Consider the following 21,831-nt stretch of genomic DNA (forward strand, 5'->3'; position numbering starts at 1 on the left):
AGGGTTGCTGTTCTGGCGTTTAAATCTAGGGGTTCTTATGAGCTCTTTTGTGGAACTATCCTAAGCATCTTGAGTGTGGGCCCCTTGTAGATTGGCTGCTAAAGTGTGCCAATCAGGGCTTTGATCACACACCCATCTACTTTATTGGATTATTGTTCATATGCTGATGGTCTTTTGGGCTGACATTTGGAGACTAATTGCCTCAATTTGTGATAGTGTCCAACGTTTTATGGTTAATTGTTTTGTCTCGGGATGTTTTGCAGAAGTACCTCTGCAGAAGCTGCTAGACAGGATGCTATTGTGGTCTTGTCTAAGCTGAAAAACAGGATGCTAGTGCAGTTTTGTCTTAGCTGTCCTGCTCCCTGTTTTCTTGTTGGGGACCCTGGCCCTGACTACCTAAGTGTTCAATTAACTCCTAACAGAAACAATATAAGCCAGAATAGAATACAATAACGTCAAAGAATTTTATAACCAGCTGTCTAAAATTCAAGAATACAAATGAAATAAAGACATTTCTTTATTGGATCTGTTACTAGCTGACACTTTTTAAAAATATTTTATTTATTTATTTGAGAGAGAGAGCAAGAAAGAGCAGACCAGTGGAGAGGGGTCAAGGGAGAAGCAGGCTCCCCATTGAGTAGGGAGCCCGACACAGGGTTTGATCCCAGAATCCTGGGATCATGACCTGAGCCGAAGGCAGAGGCTTAACTGACTGAGCCACCCAGGCACCCCTAGTTAACAATTTTTGAAAGAATTGTTGAGGAATGTAATTCATAAATAAGAAAATTGAAGTCAAAGGAAAAATGAGACAAAAAGGAGTCGTGAGTAAAGAAATTGGTACACATGTAAGTAAAACTAAATAAGTTTTGGCTATATAAATCAACAATAAAAATAATGACCAATTATGGTGGTATAAAAATATACCAAATATTGTTATACTGGCACACTCTTATGTAAAATACCAGACAACAATAATATGTAAAACAGGGGAGATTGATCAAAGGACTGTATGATGGTTTAACATTAGAAAAATCTATTATATGATTCATTATATTAACAGATCAAAGGTCAAAAAATATATCACTAGAAGCTGATGAACATTTGACAAATTTCAATACAGATTCAAAGAAAAGTACTCTGAATAAATTAGAAATTGAAGGACAATGTCTTAGCCTAATTAACTTTATCTATGAAAGACATACTTAATGGAAAACTTCAACATATCCTTGAAATTCACGAAGACAGGGATGGCCACTATCAAAATTATATTCAACATTGAACACAGAATTCTTAAGTGGCACAATAAGAAAATAAAAAGAAATAAACAGTATTAATGTAAAAGGAAGAATCAGAATAGCCATTATTCACAAATGATGTATTAGTGTGTTTGTTAATGGTTACATGAGCTGCTGTGGCAGATAAACCGCAAATACTCACTGTTTTAACTCAGTAAGTTTCTCACTCAAATTACAATCCGATGTGGGAGCTCCTCGTTGGGCACCCTTTCACGGGATTACTCAGGAACCCAGGGTCCTTTCCATTTTGTATCTGTGACCTCCTGTAGGACCTCAGGGTCCCCTCCAATCAGCTGGCAAATAGTAAAAGAAAATGAATATTGGTATGTGGGAAGTTTTGTGGACGAGTTATAGCACCATTTCTGTCCACATCACGTTTTCTAGAATTCAGTCACATGACAAGACAACTGCAAAAGAGACAGGTTAACGTGGTACAGCTATGTGCCTGGGAAGAAAAGGAAATGAGTTTCCTCAGCATCTCTGTCTCTGCCATGCTTTCTCTGCAGAAAGTTCAAGAGAATCTGCACACAAACTTTCACATTTATTAGAAGACTTCAGCAAAATTGGATATTATAGAGGGAATATTTGCATAATGTATGAAATTTCAGTTCACAGAAGACTCAAATGATAAACATATGAAAAAGTGCTTAACGGTCGCGAGTCATTACAACGGTAAATTAAAACAACAGTATGAGATGATTTCATACTCTTCAGATTATGAAAAATTTAAAAGGTTGATAATACCAAGTCAGAATGTGCCAAAACAGGAACTATCTATCATGTTACCTTTGATTGACACATTATTTATTTTGATATATTCATATGTGCAATCAAACTACAGCTATTTTGTCTCTTTAAAGAAACTTTTTATACTTCACTCTGCTCTATTTTGGTTGATTATAAAATATCACCCTTATTGGGCAATTTCATTTTCTTTGTTTCAAAGTTCTTCTGGGGGCTGAGAGCAGTGATACCTTATTTTGACTCGTATGATTTGACTACCCCTATGCAGCATGCAGTACCTCCAGGTTGTTTTTCTTGTGAAAGAAGACCCTTACTTTACCAGAAGTTGCCAATGCTTGTAGGAAGCTTCTAAATAAGAAACAATCCTAGGTGTTTCTTACCATCACCTGAAAACCAGCTTCCACAATGTGAAAATTGCTCGCAAGATTCCTGTTTTTCTGGAATTTAATTTTCTTACTTTTTATAAATATTTTGGACTCTGTTCTCAAAACAAATGCTTTGTAAACTTCTGGTGGCAATAAGATCAGCATATAAATTTTTTTGAGATTGTAGTTTTTTATTTTTTGATAAAAATTATGTATTTAAGGCATACAACATGATTTGATATACATATACATATACTAGAGTTGAGCTAACCCTCACATAGTTACCATTTTTTGTGTGTAATGAAAGCATCATCTCTCTTAGCAAATTTCCAACATTCAATAAAGTATTATTAATATAGTCATCATTCTGTACATTAAAATTAAAACTCTAGACTTATTAATCCTCCATAAATGCAACATTGTACCTTTTGACCAACATCTGCCCATTTCTTTCAGATATTGTACTTTTAAGGCAAAAAAGATAAAAACATTCAGAGTCAATACAATACATGCTAACAATTTGGCATAATGGAAAAAACATGAGCTGTGAAACATCTAGACTTGCAATTCTCTGATATTAGTTTTGCAACCTGGGCAAATTTCTTAACATCTCAGACCTTTAGTTTTGACACTGCAAAAAATGGAAATATTATATACTTGAGAGAGTTGTCATAAGGATTAAATGCAGGGCACCTGGGTGGCTCTGTCAGGGGCAATCCTGGAGTGTTAGGGGAAGAACACAGAATCGGGAGTCAGAAGACCTCAGTTCAATCTGACCTGACTACTTACTAGCTTTGTGTCTGTAGTTCCATTTCCTCTTGGTTACCTCCCAATTTCATGCTGTTGTTGTAGGAGTCACATGAAATAATGGACAGCCAATTCTACTATAACACTTGTTTCAAAGACAAGCTTTTCCAAAATGATATATTATTAGAGAACAATTAGCATAACATGAATTTCCGTTTGCTTATGCACTATTTAGTCCAGGAGAAACACAAGGTGAACCCAGTTGCACCCAGCTGAACCCAGCCACATAGGAATACACAAAACAGGGCGCCTGGGTGGCTCAGTTGGTTAAGCGACTGCCTTCGGCTCAGGTCATGATCCCGGAGTCCTGGGATCGAGTCCCGCATCGGGCTCCTGGCTCAGCGGGGAGCCTGCTTCTCCCTCTGACCCTATCCCCTCTCATGCTGTTTCTCTCTCTCTCTAAAATAAATAAATAAAATCTTTAAAAAAAATTTTTAAAAAAAGGAATACACAAAACAGACCTGCACATACCTCAAACATTTTCTGTCTACCTCAGTTCACCACCTGTGTTATAAACCACACCCCTCCACACCTGGTGATACAACTTTCCCTTTGATTTCAGATCACTTTTCTTCCAGCACTTCACAAAAACTCACCATCCGCAGCCCTTCCAACATCCACATCCACAAGTAAACTTAAGGTCTTTTTCAAAGGGAACTGTCATAATGATTGCAGTATTCATATATTATGTGTGTGTGTGTCTGTATCTCTTAATCATTTGGCATGTGTAAAACTGTGCTATCCTTTTTCTTATCAGCTCATCTTTTTTTAGTGTATCACTGACAAAGTTTTGAGTATCATGTCCCTAGCCCCAGCTTTCCCAGAACCTGTGATTTTTATTGCTTTATTTCTATAACACAGTAACTTTTTTGAAATATATATGTTGCATCATAACAGAAATATCTGCATGTGAAAGTGCTTTGTAATTTCTCATATGATCTTTTGACTATGATAGTACAATGAAAGTATCTATTATTTCAAGAGAAAGAAAAAAAATACCACTTTTTTAAATAGAGTTTCAGCTTTTCCTACACTTACAGGAACTGTTTTGACACCCTGCAATCGATTGTTATGTCCATAATCTTAGCACTCCTTCAACTAGTGAGTATTTGAGTAGTGGATCTCCAAATAGCTACTCTGAGATTATTTCAATCACACCTGATTTTTCATGTGAAACCCCAGATCTTCCACCTCAAATATACATTTATACTTTCACTTATGCAACCAAGTTTTAACAATTCAGGACTGTTTAATAATTATTTAATAATTCAGGATCTGACTACTTTGTGTTTTAGTTTTTATTGTTGTGTAACAAATTGCTACAAATTTAGTATCTTAAAACAACATAAACTTATTTCTCAGTTTTTGTGGGTCCACATCCTCTGTGAGTTTAGGCGCAACTTAGCTGGGTTCTCTGCTCAGGCTCGTAGGCTACAGTCAAGGCATCCTCTGGGGCTGAGATCTCACTGAGGCTCAGAGCCTTCTTCCAGGCTCAGATGGTTGTTGGGAGAATTCAGTTCCTTATGGTTATAAGGCAGAGGCCCTCAGCTCCCAGAGAGCCCTCTCCATAGACAGTTCACAACATAGATGTCTGTTTCTTCTTCTAGACCTTTAGAATAATCTCTCTAATGCCTCATTTTCTTTAAAGGGTTCACCTGGTTAGGTCAGACCCACCCAAGATAATCTCCCTTTAAATTAACTCAAAGTCAACTGAATAAGGATCTTAATTACATCTGCAAATTCCTCTTTGTCGTGTAACCTAATCAAGAGAGACAGTCCCATCATAACCACAGATCCTGCCACACCCAAAGAGAAGGGGATTATGTAAGCAGTGTATACCAAGGGCAGGAATCTTAGAGGCTATCTTAGAATTCTGCCTACCACAGTAATTAAATTATCCAGGCTCTTTGTCTCTCCTCCAAATTTTTGTATATTTATTATTATTAGCATCCATGGCATGAAGGTACAGTGAGGAAACACTTTGAAACCCAATCATGTTGGTTTTAAGACTCTGAACTCTTTTAAGCATTTAATTACTTTTGTAAACGAAATCTATGTGCTAGGGAGAGTGGTTTGATAAAGCAGCCTCACCTACTGGCTACTCACTGAATTTCTTCCAGTTAAATAATGGAGGAAAGTTGCCTCCTTGTGTGCATCCAGCTGGAAATTCAGCTCCAAACACACACGTCTCTTTTCACTATATGGTTTACATTTGTGATCATCTTTACATTTACACAATGGATAGGACTGCTTTCTTCCCTTTTGCTGTGTTTCATATAGTGTTCAGTTAATGTGTGTGTGTGTGTGTGCGTGCACACATGTATAAACGTTCTGAACTAAAAGTCTGCTGTCTACAGAGACATTACACTATAGTGAGGGAGGGAGGAATGTGAGCACTGAGTCAGGAAGATGAGGGTTAGGAGTATACTGTAAGATTTAGTGCCAGATCGTTTTCATCAGTCTATACCATTTGCGTGCATTATTATTTCCAAAGAGAACTGTGTAAATTGTGACATGGGATACCATAGCCAACTTTATCAGTTTTTTTAGCTCTATGACCTTGGGCCAGAGTCTCACCCTCTCTGAGACTCAGTTCTCTCACCTGCAAAGTAGGGGCAATATCTGCTTCATAAACATGTGAGGCTTAAATGAAATATTTTATATACAGTATCTGAAGCATGGATACTCAGGATATAGTGGTCCTTACTCCTGCCCTGGTGGCTCCTAGGAGTACCTTTAAGTACCTTTGTGAGACAGAAAAATACTAAGAACAGCTAACATTTACCCTATGCCATGTACTATTCTAAATACTTCATATGTGTTAACTCATTTAATCCTTACAACAACCTTATGATGCAGGGACCTATATTATCCTTGCTTTATACATGAAAAAAACTGGGTCACAGAGGGATTATACCTACCTACCTTGAGGTTCCCAAGGTAGGATGGGGCAGAGCCAAGTTGTAGCCTTTATGAATCCAGCAGGCTAGCTGTAAAGCCCATGCTCTTAATCGTTTTACTGCTCTCCCTCTCACAAGAATAACCGTGAACACCAAATAATGGGCCAGGACCCCAGTGAGCTTCTAAATAGGTAAAGATTGCTGTTGGGGTTCTCCTGCCTCTCTTTAGTTCCTTCCCCTATTCCTGGCCCCTGCTTACTGTCTCTTCTGCTCTTACCTCCAGCACCTTATTTCTCCTACACACATTCCCAGAGAGCTTTACTGTAATTGAAAAGGCACACTATTATTGCTCTTGAGGCAGTAGCTAATAAAGATTTCTGGCTTTAGTTCACGCAGTATTTCCTTTGCATAGATGACTCAACTATTAAACAAAAAAGTGATATAATCCTTTAAGAATCAGGGGGCTAATTATCTAAGGGTAGAATAACATGAGGGAGGAAATTTTGACAGGAGTTTCCCCAGCACCATCCAATTGTCTTCACTTATTTCAAGTTCTGCCTAGCATCCCTGACTTTCTGAATGCAAGGCCCACCGTGCCCTATGAAGAGCTAGAGTTCTGCAGGGTTAGAAGCTAGGGAAAGGATTACTAATGCCTGACCACAGGAGACACTGAACTGGAGAGCTACATACAATAGATAGTATGCTTGCCCTCTCCAAAAGAGGGGATTCAATGGATAAGGGAGAATCACAGTAGGTGCTGAGTCTGGGAGGGACCAAAACCAAAAAAGGAAGTTTGGGGGACATAGAACCAGGAGTTCAGAATCAGTTCCCCATCCTGACCCTCTTCTTTTGAACTCTTTCTTATGTCTAGTCACTTTGCTCTGTTTGCTCATCCATACAGAGATTCCAGGATTTGCAATAGATTCTACTAGGATGTTTTGTTCAAAACTCTTAGGTCCAAATAAAAGAAGACACTTAGATTTACTTTAATTTTTCTCTTTTGAGTGATCTAGATGCCTATATGAAAGAGGTAACTGCACACTGAGGCAGCTGAACAAGTTGTCTCAAACAGATTATTTTCTTTGCGTTTCATGGCAGCCTGAAGTAAGCTCAATAACTCCTCAGTAAGGAATGGCCGTTAGCATCAATTTTGACCATGTCCTCCACCATTTCTTGATGCACCATCCTTGACAAATGTAAACCACAACTGAACTAACAGTATTTCCCAATCCAGGCTAGCTCCAACATTCTGTGTAATACTTGGGAGTCCAACTGGTATAAATATTTTTCACTGCCATCTTCCCTGAAGCTAACGCTCATCTTCAACCCTGCCACCCTGAGCTTAAGAGCACTGGTGGTTTTCCCATGCAGTCTCTCTTTTCTCAATGATGAGATGATGATAGGGCAAGCTGGCCCTGGCTTCACACCATCTCCTCTAGCATGAAATCTTGCAAGAATTCTTTGATGTTTCTAGCATGTGAACAACACCCTTCCCTAGTTTCTATAAATTTTTCTTTTATATTTTTGGAGCATTTCAATAGCAGTTTGTGAGGAGGAGGATGTGAGTTCAGCATGTCTATTCCAATTACACTCCTGGACCAGTAATCAAGCGTTCAGAACTGGAAGGCTCAGATCCAGATATAAGCAGGTTGAGCTCAGAGGGTGACCTAGTGGCTGACCTCAATGTCAGCTGGGTTGTAGGAGGCTTCCCAGGCATGGAAAAATACAGTCCCAGATTGGGGCAGGTAGAAATGTTACCGAAATTCTCGGGAAACTAAAATTGTTTCCTATCTTCTAATATTCCAAATTCCTCTGCTCTGTTAAAGTTCTGTCATTGACATTAAGATGATAATGATTTCCTAGGCTTTTCTGTCCCTCATATTTTAGTTTATATGGTTGTTGTTTGGAGGAAGGAGGGAAGGAGGGGCGGTGGGGAGAAGGGAAGGTAGGAGAAGGGAAGATGGGAAGGAAAGGAAGAGGGGAAAAAGGGGAAGGAAGAGGGAAGGAGGGAGAGGAGAGAAATTTCTTGATGCTTTTTTATCCCAAGGCCTTGATCAAAGTTTATTATTATAATAGGATATAAAAGAGAATTTTCCTTTTGTCTGAGAATTGGTGCCTAGGGCCCAAAACTAGAGAAAGGGCACTAAGTAGTTCACATTACAGAGTGCCTACCAGATACCTTCTTCAGGGATCACTAAGAAGTAGCAAAACTCTTCCTACAATAACAATGCTTCTCCTCCTACTAGCCAACCCACATGCCAGTAAGATGCCCACCAGGCAGGAAAACGCAGGCCGTGCAGTGATAGCTGATGGTGGCTGAGGTAGCTGATGGGGGCTGGACAGGTTTGAGCCAGAGCCATATCTCTGATGTGAGGGACCCCGAAGAACCCACATACGTCCAATGCTGACACCTAGACTCATGCCCCACAGAGAGTCTCAACAGTCACTGATGTAATCCAGAGAAGCAACAAAAACCGTGGAGGGAGCAAAGAGCTGTTAACCCATCCCATTCTCTCTCCCAGTCTCCAAAAGGAAAGGAATTGGGTCTTGCAGGAGGAGGAGGGGGGAGGTATCCTAGAACCAAAGAAGGCCCATGCTGTGAAAAAATCATCCCAAGCACCCCCACAGCAGCCCCTTGAGTCACAAGTCTAACCATCGATGGAGTAGTGGGACATCTTGACCTGGATATGAGGTTGGAATATCCAACTGGACTGGATAGAACTTTCAGTGACTAGGTGCCTTCCCAACATGTCAGTAAGTGGTGCTCATCAAGAAGAGGTGGGAGATTCAAGACAGCAATTAGGAACAGGGACTAGAGAGAAGAACGTGCCTCTAGCTCTCCCCTCATCATGGTCAGACTCCCCCAATAAACAGGCTGTACAGGTGTAAAAAAAAACAAATCTGCTCCTGTCTTCATGAAAAGTCTAAGGGGCCTAGTATTCGCTGAATCTTTGCATCTGTTTCCATAGAGACATCCCTCCTGCCTACATATTTTCTAACTCACCAGGTCTATGATTTCTCAAGTACTTTGGTGCCAGATGAAATAATAGGATTCTTTCATAACCAGTTCCTGATCATCTTCCTTTGAAAACAGCTGGTGGGTAGACAGCTCCTACATCACATCCTTAAGGTGACTAGGGATTAAAGAATGGGGCTTATTTGGAAAAAAACAAAAAGAGTGAAGCAAAAGCAAGAGAAAATCCCTAACTTATTTTTATGCCTTATTATACCACCTCAATGTTTTAGATTTTAATTGCAGAATATATCTGTTTCATATAGTTTTTGGCAGAATGATTGAGAAGTGGAATAGCTTACTAGTTAAGAATTTATGTGGCCTCTGGGGTTCACTTGCCTTATAGATGAGCAGTTAAAGTTGAGTGGTTTTAACTCAGTGCCTCGGTTTCCTCATCTGAACAATGAGGGTACTAGTAGTGTTTCTACTAAGTGACAGAGGAATGAATGAAATAAGACATTTAAAGTGCTTAGAACAGTTCCTGGCCCATAAGAACACAATATTAGCTTTTCACGTTAACTGATATCACTATCATCATGGTTATCAAAATCAACAAGCAGATTTCAAAGCATATTTGAGATTCTTAGTCTCCACTCATTTCTGGGATTTCAGAAGGAGTTTGGTGCTGAGCCTACAAACAGCAGGAGTTGCAGCAAAACGGAGGGGGCCTGTTTCTGGTCCTGAGTCCTTGGTTTATTGAATCAGACTGTCACCGTTTAACTTGCTTTGCCTCATGGCTTTGCACCAGCATAGTCCACATACAGATGGGCCCCCGGGAAATGTTTGCAGGAATGAGGAGGGGGGAGTAAACCTCTTGTACATGCCCACCTGTGGGGCTCTACTGCTCTTCTAAGAAGGAGTCAACTCTGAATTGTTCTGGTTACCACGAGTCCCTCATGGGCAGGGACTGTATCCCTTTTGTTCGTGTTAGGCACTCAGTAAATATCTGAGGAATGAATGAGCCAGTAAACTTCTCAAAGCTCTGGTGCTATAGGAAGGAGTAAGCTACAGCTGGGGGAAACCAGGCATCAGTAGACAGTCTTACGACAAGTTAAGGAGATAAGGCTTTTGTTAAAACTCTATGGTTCTGAAGGTTTGTGCTTTCCCTCCACAGCCCCAGGTAATCTGTCTTAAAGTGTTTCTGAGTTGTTATACAACCCAAGTTATGGGGTCTGACCTAGAAGACCATGTGATGCTCTAATTTAGAAGACCCTCGTTTTATAGGGCTCAATCACAGAGCTTTGTTTGGAGAGGGTAGAAGAGATGCTGGTTTCTTTCTATGTCTTCAGTCATTGGAAGAAGGCCTGCAGCATCGTGGTTCATCCCGGCTCTGTTTATTCCCATGAAGAGTTACTATGCCAAACCCTCCAGCTGCACGAGTAGGCTCACTGTGTGGAATGCCAGCAGCAAGTCGAGTTCATCAGCATGTGTTTTTGACTCACATCTTCTTTGAGTGGTGTGGTGTGTGTGTGCGCGGGCGCGGGCGTGCGTGTGTGTATGTCCCATCTGTATTAGGGTTTTACTTTATGAGTCTCGTCCTTATAGAGCCCAAGGGCAAATACACATCCCTAAACTGAAAGCATGTCCATTCACTATTCAAATGGGATCTTGCTTTCTGTTCGCTTACCACATTCAGAACTGCAGGCAAAACTCAAGCCCAAGTCCTCTCCGGAGGGAGAAGGAGAGATGAAAATAGAGGATGGGTCGGGGGGGGGGGGGGGGAGGCTAGATTTGAGGCATTCACGTCAAGTTGTGATGCAAATAGTGCTCAGAAACACGGCCATCAAAGTTAATCCTTCCTGTGGAGGCGTCCACTTTAAAATCCCATGACTAAGCCTTTTATACGTTTCAGATTCCCACTGCTTTCCACACATGTATTCAGGAAGGATTAGAAGGGCACTGAGCCTCCTCGGAGCAGGCCCGGGTGAATGTAGATGCCGAGGAGCTGTTGGTACAGGCTGATTCTAACAAGCGGCCTGGCTGTCCCATGGGACCGCAGCGAGGACACCGGGCTCTGACGGTCGGAGCCGCTCGCAGCCACGCTCTCGCATTTGTTCCTTGCTTAACGGACAGCCGGCTCCTCGTGGGAAACTTTCGAGATATGTGCCTATTAGGAGGTATCTGCTTCTCTTCTGTAGGCTCTCCTTTTCATTTTCTCATTTGTTACAGCAAGGGGCTTTTTATGACAACAGAATACTTTAATCTGTGGGAAATCTGTTCCTTCTGCTTCTGCTTCTGCCCCCACCGGATGTTCTTATCTGCTCCTTGCGAGGGCACAGGCAATTATAGAGCAATACATCTTCACCCACATAATTTCAGGCAAATATTGTAAAAGGCGTGCAGATGGCACTGGAGAAAAACCTTCTGTCGCTTCTCTCTCTTCAGTTTAAAGGAAGAGATAGCAATTTCTTTTTTAGTGAACACCCTAACAGTTCATTCATTTATTCAGTGAGCCAACAAATGTTTATTCAATGTCTACTTGATGCTGGTATGCGTGGGCCTTGCATCTGATACTTAGCACCAACACACCAACCACCCGCCATGGGAGATGTTTCATGCCATCTCACACCCACACAGCACCCACCTGGCTTCTCTTTGGCTCTCCCTCATTTGCCCCCTCCCTTTCCCCCTGTTCTTATTTTTCTCAAGCAGAAAAAAAAAAAAAAATGAGTCATCATATTGCTTCTTGGGTTCAAGCCATAACCCCTTGGGTCTGACTTTCTATTCTACTCATGCACTCATTTGACCAAGATTTATTGAGAACCCATCATCAAGCTGGTAATAAAAATAACAATTTACCCTTACGTGGTACTTACTTTGTATATATTATTATATATATTATTTCATTTATGTGTTATTTCATTTAATCTTTATGACAATCCTATTAGGAAGGTATTGCTATAATCCCTTTTTGCAAATGAGGATATTGAAACAGAGTAAAGTAACTTGCTCCAAGTCACACAACCATTATAACAGGCATGCTTTTGTGTAAGAGTAACAGAAAGCCCAACTCACAGTGACTGAAACAACTAGACATTATTTTTCTCACATCATAATAATCTGGGAGGTCATTTGCTCCCACTATTGGTTCTGTGGCCCACAGATGTCAGGTCTAGCATCTCCGAGAACTGCCTGACCTTTCCCCTCACGAGCACACATGGCTGCCCTGTATACAAGAACCGCATCCACATTTATGTGAAGAAGAGAGAAAGGCAGTGCCATCAGCCCTTGTCCCTTTCAGCAGGAAGTCAGAGCCTTTCCAGAATCCCTAATCACTTTCTCCTCACCTCTCAGTGGTCCGGTCTTGTCTTTGGCCACCCCCAGCAGCAAGAGACCTGGGAAAATAAATTTCAAGTTTTCTTTCTTTCTTTTTTTTTTTTTTTTTCCAAGCTTCTAGAATAGAAGACAGCAAGGCAAACAGGATCTTAGGATGTTTGTTAGGTCAGCCAATTGGCAGGATATATGCCGTAGGGAGTGAGGGTTGAAGCAGTGTGACAGCCCAGGAAGTCTGTGCCCCAGAGCACACAGCTCTGACCAGCAGACTCTCCTGCACAATAATGGTGCTGGTTATTCCACAGATGGTCCTGCCTTTCTGGACCCATGAAACAAGAAGCACACAGGTAACTTGACAATTACAAATTCCTGTAAGTGCTAAGAGATAGGATAACAGGCTTTTCAGCATATTAAAAACAGCTAGTAATCTCATTATTATCCTCATGGACCCTGCAAAGCCCAGCAGCCTGTCTTGGGAAATGAAGCTCTTTATGTTGAAGCCCTTCACTTTGACTTCTCTGAAATCCTATCTTCCCCTCTCTCTACACTCCATTCTGTCTATTATTGTTGGTATTATAATTATTCATGTACATCATCTTTTCTGCCCTGCCTGTTTTTTCTTCATCTTTTACTCTCTTCTCTCTTCCTCTTCTTTTCTCTTCTTCTCCTCACACATTTCTTAACATGTTATTAGGTAGTCCAACAAGAAAAGAAATTGGGCTTTATTCTTGTGAACTGAAATTGTTCCTACCTTAGCTTCTAAAGTGTTAGGAAGAGATCATCACTCTTGTAAAAAACCACAGTCTGAAATTTCAATCCTCAGGGAGTGTCCACCTAGCCTCCTTCACACTGTAAGGGAGAAGAGAATCAAATGGGGATTGTTAGTAGACTAGAAGAGCAGCAGTTTCAGCCACTGCCAATGTCTTCTGCCCGTGACCAGCCCCAGCCATGAAGCCTTGGGAGAGCCCAGCCCATCCACGTGCCCTTCACATGTGGTGCCTGCCTGAAAAGCACCCCCTCATAGCCTGAAGCCTGCCATCTGCTGAACAAACTACCCACTCACAGGTTAAAATTGCATCGAATTTCCCATTCCCCTTACATCCTGCTGTGCTTCTTTTCCTTTTGATGCATAATAAATTATGACATTTGATTAACCTTTGACTCAGCATCAGAATTTACTAAAATTTGACATTTGATAACCCTTTGCATTTCACCAAAGTATCTTTTCCCAGAATATTTGTTATTTCTCTGACCTATCTTCCCAAATTCCAGTATGAAATATGAAACATCTGTCACCACCACCAAGATGCAGAGGCCCAGTGGGCTCTGTCATGGGATACAGAATGGTCAGATCACACTGTAACCGTATGTGCTACTTTGCTCCAGAAACAAAACTGATTATAAACTCCAGCTTGTGTATCCACAAATTTATATAAAGGTCAAGCTGCTAGTGTAACTTCTTGGCTATGCCCTGTAGGTGTCCCTACTCTTATTTGTCAAAAAGATGACTCTACCATGAATGCAGACGATTTTCCACAGGTTACCCTGCTCATCAGTTTTCACAAAATATGTAAAGATCCAGGTGCACTTTGTATCTCAGCAGCCAAATGCTTAACTCTGACGATGCTTCTAAATACAGCAGTAGGCTAGTTGGTGAGCATTTGGTGGGCAGGGACTTCTCTTCAACTATTCAGGGACAGCTTTTATATAGAAGATTAACAATTACTATTCCTATTAGAAACCACAAAGAGACCATAACCACTGATTTCACTTTAGGGCTTATCTCAGCAATTACAGTTTAGCAATTCTAAAGCATAAGGATTGTGCGCTAAATGAAAAATCCACTAGGTGGTTCTGGTGTTCTTCTAACCAGAAGCGAAAGATCTTTCTCCAGCGCTTTATATTCCAAAAGTAAAGCAAAATATGAAAGTGAAAATGTTTTGTTGTTGTTATTTTACATTCGTTCTAGATTATATGTGAATGGATTAGTATTTGTGGTGCTTGATCAGAGACTAAGCCTCTAGTGTTCAAGGTTTTTGTCTCTATTTTACATAGACACATGGAGGCTACATTTTAATCTTTTAACTTTATTTTTATGATTAATAAAACATATTAATTTACCCACCTATGCTCTTATGACATAGATACCACCATTTTCTCACCACTCACTTGGCAATGTCTCTCATATAAAGACACGAATTCGAAAGGATACAATGTATTGATATTTGCTTCCAAAGGATACAATGTATTGATATTCATATATGCAGCTTTCCTTCAACTCATTTTCATTCTTGTTTTTAACATTCGTTTTTTACATTTTGGTGACTGTTTTCATTATTATTTTCAGTGACCTTATCTAAGCATGATCCAGGTTTACAAGTTCCTCTTAGAATCCTTATTAGAAAACCTTCTCTTATGTTTTAGAATATAATAATAAATAAAGCTAACTTAAAATATGCTTAAATCAGCCTGGCTCCAAAAATCATCTCAAATTCTTAATTCTCTGTCAGATTTCCCTTTAACTCTTCCAGTTCCTTCTTTCCAGTGTCTTTCTAGTTTCCAGTTATGATTATCATGAAATGTCACCTGTCTTCCCCCAAAGCAGCCGAGGTAAATTCCCACAGTGCCAGGCTCTCTGCTGAATCCTCAGGGCAGATGACCGCTGTTCTTTCCTCCAGCACACTGGAAAAATGGCACAGGGACAAGTTTCACACAGAACAGCAGACAGCTATCCATTCACCTTCGAGAAGGTTCCAAACCGGAGGAAGGCCAAGGCGCTATGCATGAACGTTATCAGCGGTAGTTAAAATAATAGATATTTCTTTCACTTTAAGAGAAGAGAAATGTGGCCAAATCTAAAATGAATGCAAATTCCAAAGAACTTTGAAATGAACCTTTTTAACAAAAGAAATTAGGGAAATTTCAGTAATAATTTTATGAATTCATTGAAAGGCATTTAAATATCAAAAGATAGAATGTAGTTTTCTGAGATGGTTAAACACTAAGCATACACTAAGCATTTTCTAAGTGTTTTTTGGCTACTTACTATGCCACTTATATGTTTAAAAAATGTGACCAAGGGACGCCTGGGTGGCTCAGTATCTGTTAAGCGTCTGCCTTTGCCTCGGGTCATGGTCCCAGGGTCCTGGAATCGAGTCCCACATCGGGCTCCTTGCTCAGCGGGGAGCTTGCTTCTCCCTCTCCCTCTGTCTCTCCCCCTGCTTGTACTCTCGCTCACTCTCTCTCGCCCTCTAGCAAATAAATAAAATCTTTAAAAAATAAAAAAAAAATATTTTTTAATGTGACCAATAAGGAGATTATGATTTTTAATATTTGGTGTCATTTTCAATGACAAAAGTAATAATTTTTACCTCAATTAATTTAAACAACACAGAAATGTATGAAATACAAAGTAAAAAGATCTTCTTGCCATTTTTTAGTCCCTCTATCTGCCCAATCCCAGTCCCCAGAGAAAGAGGGTAACATCTGTTAAAAATAGTTTGGTATATCGCCTTCTAGTAATTTAAAATGGCAATTAGCATACAATGATGTGTGGTAAATTTTAAATATATTAATGGTTATATTTTTAGGTATGTTTTTAGCATATTTTTGGTATGTTTCTTTTTAAAAAATAATTGAAATATACTATGTATATTGTTCTAGTCCTATATTTACACACTTTTTAATCAAAGAGTATGCCATTATTGCATTAATTATCTCCAATATACATTCCTTTTCAAAAATTGTTTTTGGCTTTAAAAAGCTATAAATTAATGTATAAAACTTGATGAGTTCAGAGATAAAGTCTACAGTCATGAAACTATCACCACAATCTATGCCATAAACCTAAACGTCATCTCTAAAAGTTCCCTCCCACCCTCATGTTTATTATTATTGTTATTATTTTGCAATAAGAACATGCTATATAAGATCTACCCTCTTACCAAATTTTTAAGTATAGAATCCAGGACTGTTAAGGATACACACTGTGCTGTACAGTAGATCTCTAGGACTTACTCTTCTAGTGTAACTGAAACTTTGTACCCTTTTATTAGTAAAAGTACCTCCCTGTTTCCTCCTCCGCCAAGCCTTGGTGACTACCATTCCATTCTGCTTCTATGAGTTTATTTTAGATTCATCATGTAAGTAATATCATGTAGTATCTGTCCTTTTGTGTCTGGCTTATTTCACTTAGAATCATGTCCTAGGTTATCCTAGGTTATCCATACTGTCACAAATGGCAAGGTTTCCTTCTTTTTGAGTCTGAATAATATTCCATTGTATTTATATACCATATTTTCTTTATCCATTCATCTGTGGATGAACATTTAGGTTTCTTCCATGTCTTGGCTATTGTGAGTAATGAACACAGGTGTCCAGATATCATTTTGGGATCCTACTTTCAATTCCTTTGAATATATACCCAGGAGTAGGATTGCTGGATCCAATGATAGTTCTATTTTTAATTTTCTGAGGAACCTGCAAATAATTGTGGCTTCACCAATTTATAATCTTACAAATAAGATCATGTCATTTGCAAACAGATAATTTTATTTCTTCCTTTCCAATCCGGATGCCTTTTATTTCTTTTTCTTGCCCCATTACTCATACTGTGTTGACTAGAAGTGGCAAGAGTGAGCATCCTTGCCTTGTTCCAGATCTTAGAGGAAAAGCTCTCAGTTTTTCACCATTGAGTATGATGTTAGCTGTAGGCTTTTCATATATGGCCTTTATTGTGTTGAGGTAAGTCCCTTATATACCTAATTTGTTGAGAGTTTTTATCATGAAAGGGTGTTGAATTTTGTCAGATGTTTTTTATGCATCTATTGAAATGATCATGTGATTTTTAGTCTTCATTCTGTTAATGTGGTGTATCACAATGATTCGTGGGTATTGAACCATTCTTAAAGCCTAAGGATAAATCCCACTTGGTCATGGTGTATGATCCTTTTAATTTGCTGTTGAATTTGGTTTGCTAATATTTTGTTGAAGGTTTTTTGCATCTATGTTCACTAGGAATATTGGCCTGTAGTGTTCTTTTCTTGTGGTGTCTTTAGCTTTGGGTGATGCTGACCTCCTAAAATAAGTTTGGAAGGGATCTCTCTTCTATTTTCTGGAAGACTTGAAGGATTACTATCATTCTTTAAATGTTTGGTAGAATTTAAATTCTTAATTTTTAATAAACATCTGTCCATTTAGTAAATCTATAACCTTAAAGTTATGACCAATGTAGCCCAACCTTAAAGTGGTGTGGTAGGTAAATAAATACTACATAGCAACCAAACTGTAATTCCAAAATATCTCAAGATCTTTACTTCAGTTATCAAACACTTTGAAGAGCATACATCATTCACACAGTATTTCTTAACATCCCCTTTCTGAACCAGTCTGGTTCACTTGAAGATGTGGGGCTGGGAAGAAACTAAGTTGGCAGTCTCTTCAGTGTGTCTAATGAGGGGAAAGGCTGGGGGCACTTAGACCCTAATATTTTTAGTCCTGCCACATGTATCAGATTGGAAATTTTAATTCTGTACACTAAAAGTAAATCCCTTTATATTACCATGATCACCGAAAGTCCTTGCATAGCCTCTGATTAAGATCCAGAGTTCCTTCATGAAGATGACAATAAATCGTAAATGTTTCTTCTCTTCTCTGTGATCTTCAATTTCCTAAAGTTTTCTTACCTCATCCCCATTCTATAGGATTGAAAAAAATCAGGTTCTAATGTCTATTTTTTACCTTTAAAAAGCTGCTCCTTATGTTAATTTTGAAATAACAGTCATAATACTGAATCTTTCTATATGAAAACATCATCCTGTATTTACAGTAGATGAAACCTTTAAAATTTGCTACACAGCAAAATTCTGACCACTTCTGGTAAAGTTTCACACTTCTTATATTTAAAGATCCTTTCAGAGATGAATCTTAGTCTAATAAAATGGCTCTTGAACTCTAGCACATGTCAGCATCATAGGGAGGGCTTGTTAAAACACATATTCCTGGGCTCCACCCCCAAATTTTCTGATTTAGTGAATGTTGGGTGAATCCCAAGAATCTGAATTTCTAACAAATTCCTAAGTGATGTTCATGTTACTGATCTGGAGAATTCCATACTTTGAGCTTTTTGGATCTGTAGACTTAGAGTTTTCAGCAGATTTGGAAATTTTTTGGCCACCTATTTCTCCAAATATTTTTTTTCTGTTCCCACCTCTCTGTCATCTCCCTCAAGTTACACACATATTAGGCCATATGAAATTGTTCCACAGCTCATTAATGCTCTGTTCATTTTTTTTAGTCTTTGATTTCACTGTTTCATTTCAGTTTCTACTATTATGTCCTCAAGTTCATTGGTCTTTTCTTTGGAAATGCCTAATCTGCTATTGGTCCCACTCAGTGTAGTTTTCATCTCAAACACTGTACCTTCCTTCTTTAAATATTCAATTTGAGTTTTTTATATCTTCCATGTCTCTACTCAACATGGTCAGTCTTTACTCTAGCTTCTTGAACATATGGAATGCACAGTTACTATAACTGTATGTCCTTGACTATTGGTTCTATCATCTGCATCATTGCTGGATCAATTTCATTTGATTGTTTTTTATTCCTAATTAAGGGTTATATTTTCCTGCATGCCTGAAAATTTTTTATTGGATGCTACATGTGGTGATTTTACCATTTTGAATGCTGGATAGTTTTGAATTCCTATAAATATTCTCAAATCTTGTTCTAGGATGCAGTTAAGTTACTTGGAAACAGTTTGGCCTTTTTGGGTCTTGCTTTTTTTTTAAGATTTTTTTTAAAGTAATCTCTGCACCTAACATGGGGCTCAAACTCACAACCCCTAGATCAAGAGTCAAACACTCCACTGCCTGAGCCAGCCAGGCACCCCTTGGGTCTTGCTTCTAAAGTTTATAAAGTGAAACTACAGCAGCATTTAGTCCAAAGCTAGTTTTGCCTACTACTGACTCAAAGCCCTTCTGAATATTCTACCCAATGCCCCATGTTATGCTTTTGGGAACAGGAACTATTCCCAGTCCCAAGAGAGTTCCAGCAATTGTTCCCTGTAGTCCTCTGGTGGATCTTTCCTCAGCCATAGGTATTTTCTTCACATGTATGCAAGAATCAGTGTCCATTTGATGATTCAAGGGGACCATCTGCATGTCTGTGAAGTGTGTGCTGGCTCTTTCTCTCTCTCTCTCTCTCTCTCTCTCTCTCTCTCAGCAGCTCTCTTCTGTATTCTTCCTGCAAAGAGCAATTCTATACTCTTCCCTGCAAACTCGAATTGCATTGGTTTCCTTGGGCTCCCAGTTCTGTCTCCTAAGCTCCAAGAGACTGCAGGTTCCATGTAGGTACCCTTTTCCTGAACTTCAATCTGGGAACTCTCTCCAGATAGTAAGATGGGGCAATCATATGGTTCCTGACTCTCAGGGATCACTATCCTTCCTTGAGTGAAATCCAGTGTCTTACAATCCATTGTTTAATATATATAGATAAGCTAAGTGTTTTAGTTGTTCCAAATTGGGGAGTAAATCCGGTCCCTGTTACTCTATTTTGGCCAGAAACTGAGGACTACTCATTGACAACCATTGACCTACTGATTAAAAGCATGCATTCCAGAGCTTGGCCACCTGGGTTTCCTTCCAGTTCTACTATCTAATAGCTATATAACATTGGGCAAGTCATTTAGCTTCTATTTTAGTTATTTGCATTCAGTTTTCTCCCTTTTAAAATGAGAGTAATAATAGTATTCCATAGAGTTATTGTGATAAATTAATAGGAGATGTGCTTAGAACAGTCTGGCACCAATATATGTTAGGTATTGTTATTATTATAAAAATAATAAAGGTTATCAAGTTATTAAAAAATTAGATAAATAAGAAATTTTATTCAAGATACAAACCATATGTGGTGAGAAACAATTTTCTTGGCTAAAATAGCACTTACTATTTCAGGTAACCTCTTTAATTTATTCCCTCAGAAAGTTTAAAACAAATTATATATTAAATACTGTTCTTTTTTGGGATGCCCGGTTTTCAGTCAGTTAAGTGTCTGCCTTCGGCTCGGGTCATGATCCCAGGGTCCTAGGATTGTGTCTCACATTGGGCTCCTTGCTCAGTGGGGAGCCTTCTTCTCCCTCTGCCTGCCATTCCCCCTGCTTGTGTTTTTTCTATCTCTCTCTCTCTCTCTCTGACAAGTAAATAAATAAAACCTTTTTAAAAATTGAAAATAAAAATAAATAAATAAATACTGTTCTTTTCATATTCTACACAAGTGTTATGAATTGAATTGTACCCCCCCAAATTCAAATGTTGAATTCTTAACCCCCAGGACCTCAGAATATGACTGTATTTAAAGATAGGGTAGTTAAAGAGGTAATTAATTTAAAATGAGGTCCTTAAGGTGGGACCTAACCCATTACCACCAGAGTCTTTATAAGAAAAGAAAAGGAAATTACTACACAGACATGTACAGAGGGAAGACCATGTGAACACAGAGTGAGAAGAAACCATCTACAAGCCAGGGAGAGAGTCCTCAGAAGAAACCAGCCCTGCTGACACTTATTTCAGACATCTAATTTGAAGAAATGTGAAAAAATAAATTTCTGTTGTTTAAGCTACCCAGTCCATGATACTTTGCTATGGCAGCCCCAGGAAACTAATACAAGCATCCCTAGTAATTAAAACTTGATATTAATAAGGCCACAAACTGGGGCGCCTGGGTGGCTCAGTCAATTAAGTGTCTGCCTACAGCTCAGGTCATGATCTCCAGATCCTGGGATTGAGCCCCACAGCAGGCTCCTTGCTCAGGGGGGGTCTGCTTATCCCTCTCCCTCTGCCTCTGAACCTCCCTCTCTCAAATAAATAAACAAAATCTTTTTTAAAAAGTAATAAGACCACAAATTATGATCTTCATGATCTCTATCATTGTGTTATAAGGCACATTTTTAAACCTCACTGAAATAGATATATAGCTAATAAACATAGATATAAATTTATATAGATATAGATATATATCAGTGGGTAAATAATTTTATATATTATATATGTCAATTATATATACTCTTTAAAAACAGAAGCATGTGTAAAAGTAAGATATTATGGGTATTTATGATATTTAATAGATAGTTTTGTATAAAAAATTATTTAATAATTGAAAACCAATATTATTTCAATTATAATTTACTTTGACATTTCAAATAACATATCTACAAATAGGGCTAAAATGAACATGGTAGACCTCCAGTAAGAAGACTAAATATCATTTTACTTGTAATTAGTAATGTATTTATTTCACAGGGCAAATTAATAAAGTAAAATTAATGTTAATCAGATTTTTAAACAGTTTAAAGTATTCTATAATTCACAGCTTTACCCTGCACAATATTCATCACTTTGCTCTTAGCACTTAACCAAAGAAATGACTCCTCTTTAATT

The 21,831-nt window shown here is 38.8% G+C and overlaps 1 protein-coding gene and 1 long non-coding RNA gene across 2 annotated transcripts in view; one reads left to right on the forward strand and one right to left on the reverse strand.

The window, feature by feature from the left end:
* ANKS1B (ankyrin repeat and sterile alpha motif domain containing 1B) overlaps positions 1–21,831 on the forward strand; it is a 1,110,621-nt gene that overhangs the window by 860,873 nt on the left and 227,917 nt on the right. The window lies entirely within an intron of this gene.
* Positions 994–15,138, reverse strand: LOC135364320 (uncharacterized). The gene is made up of 3 exons (XR_010411199.1): positions 14,984–15,138; positions 13,149–13,246; positions 994–1,588 (listed from the first exon to the last, which is right to left on the reverse strand). It is a non-coding gene; the product is annotated as an uncharacterized LOC135364320 (long non-coding RNA).

This window comes from Mirounga angustirostris, unplaced genomic scaffold (genome assembly GCF_029215605.1).
Source record: "Mirounga angustirostris isolate CCGP_5_RB_7025 unplaced genomic scaffold, mMirAng1.0.hap1 SCAF_5, whole genome shotgun sequence".
Lineage (NCBI taxonomy): Eukaryota > Metazoa > Chordata > Mammalia > Carnivora > Phocidae > Mirounga > Mirounga angustirostris.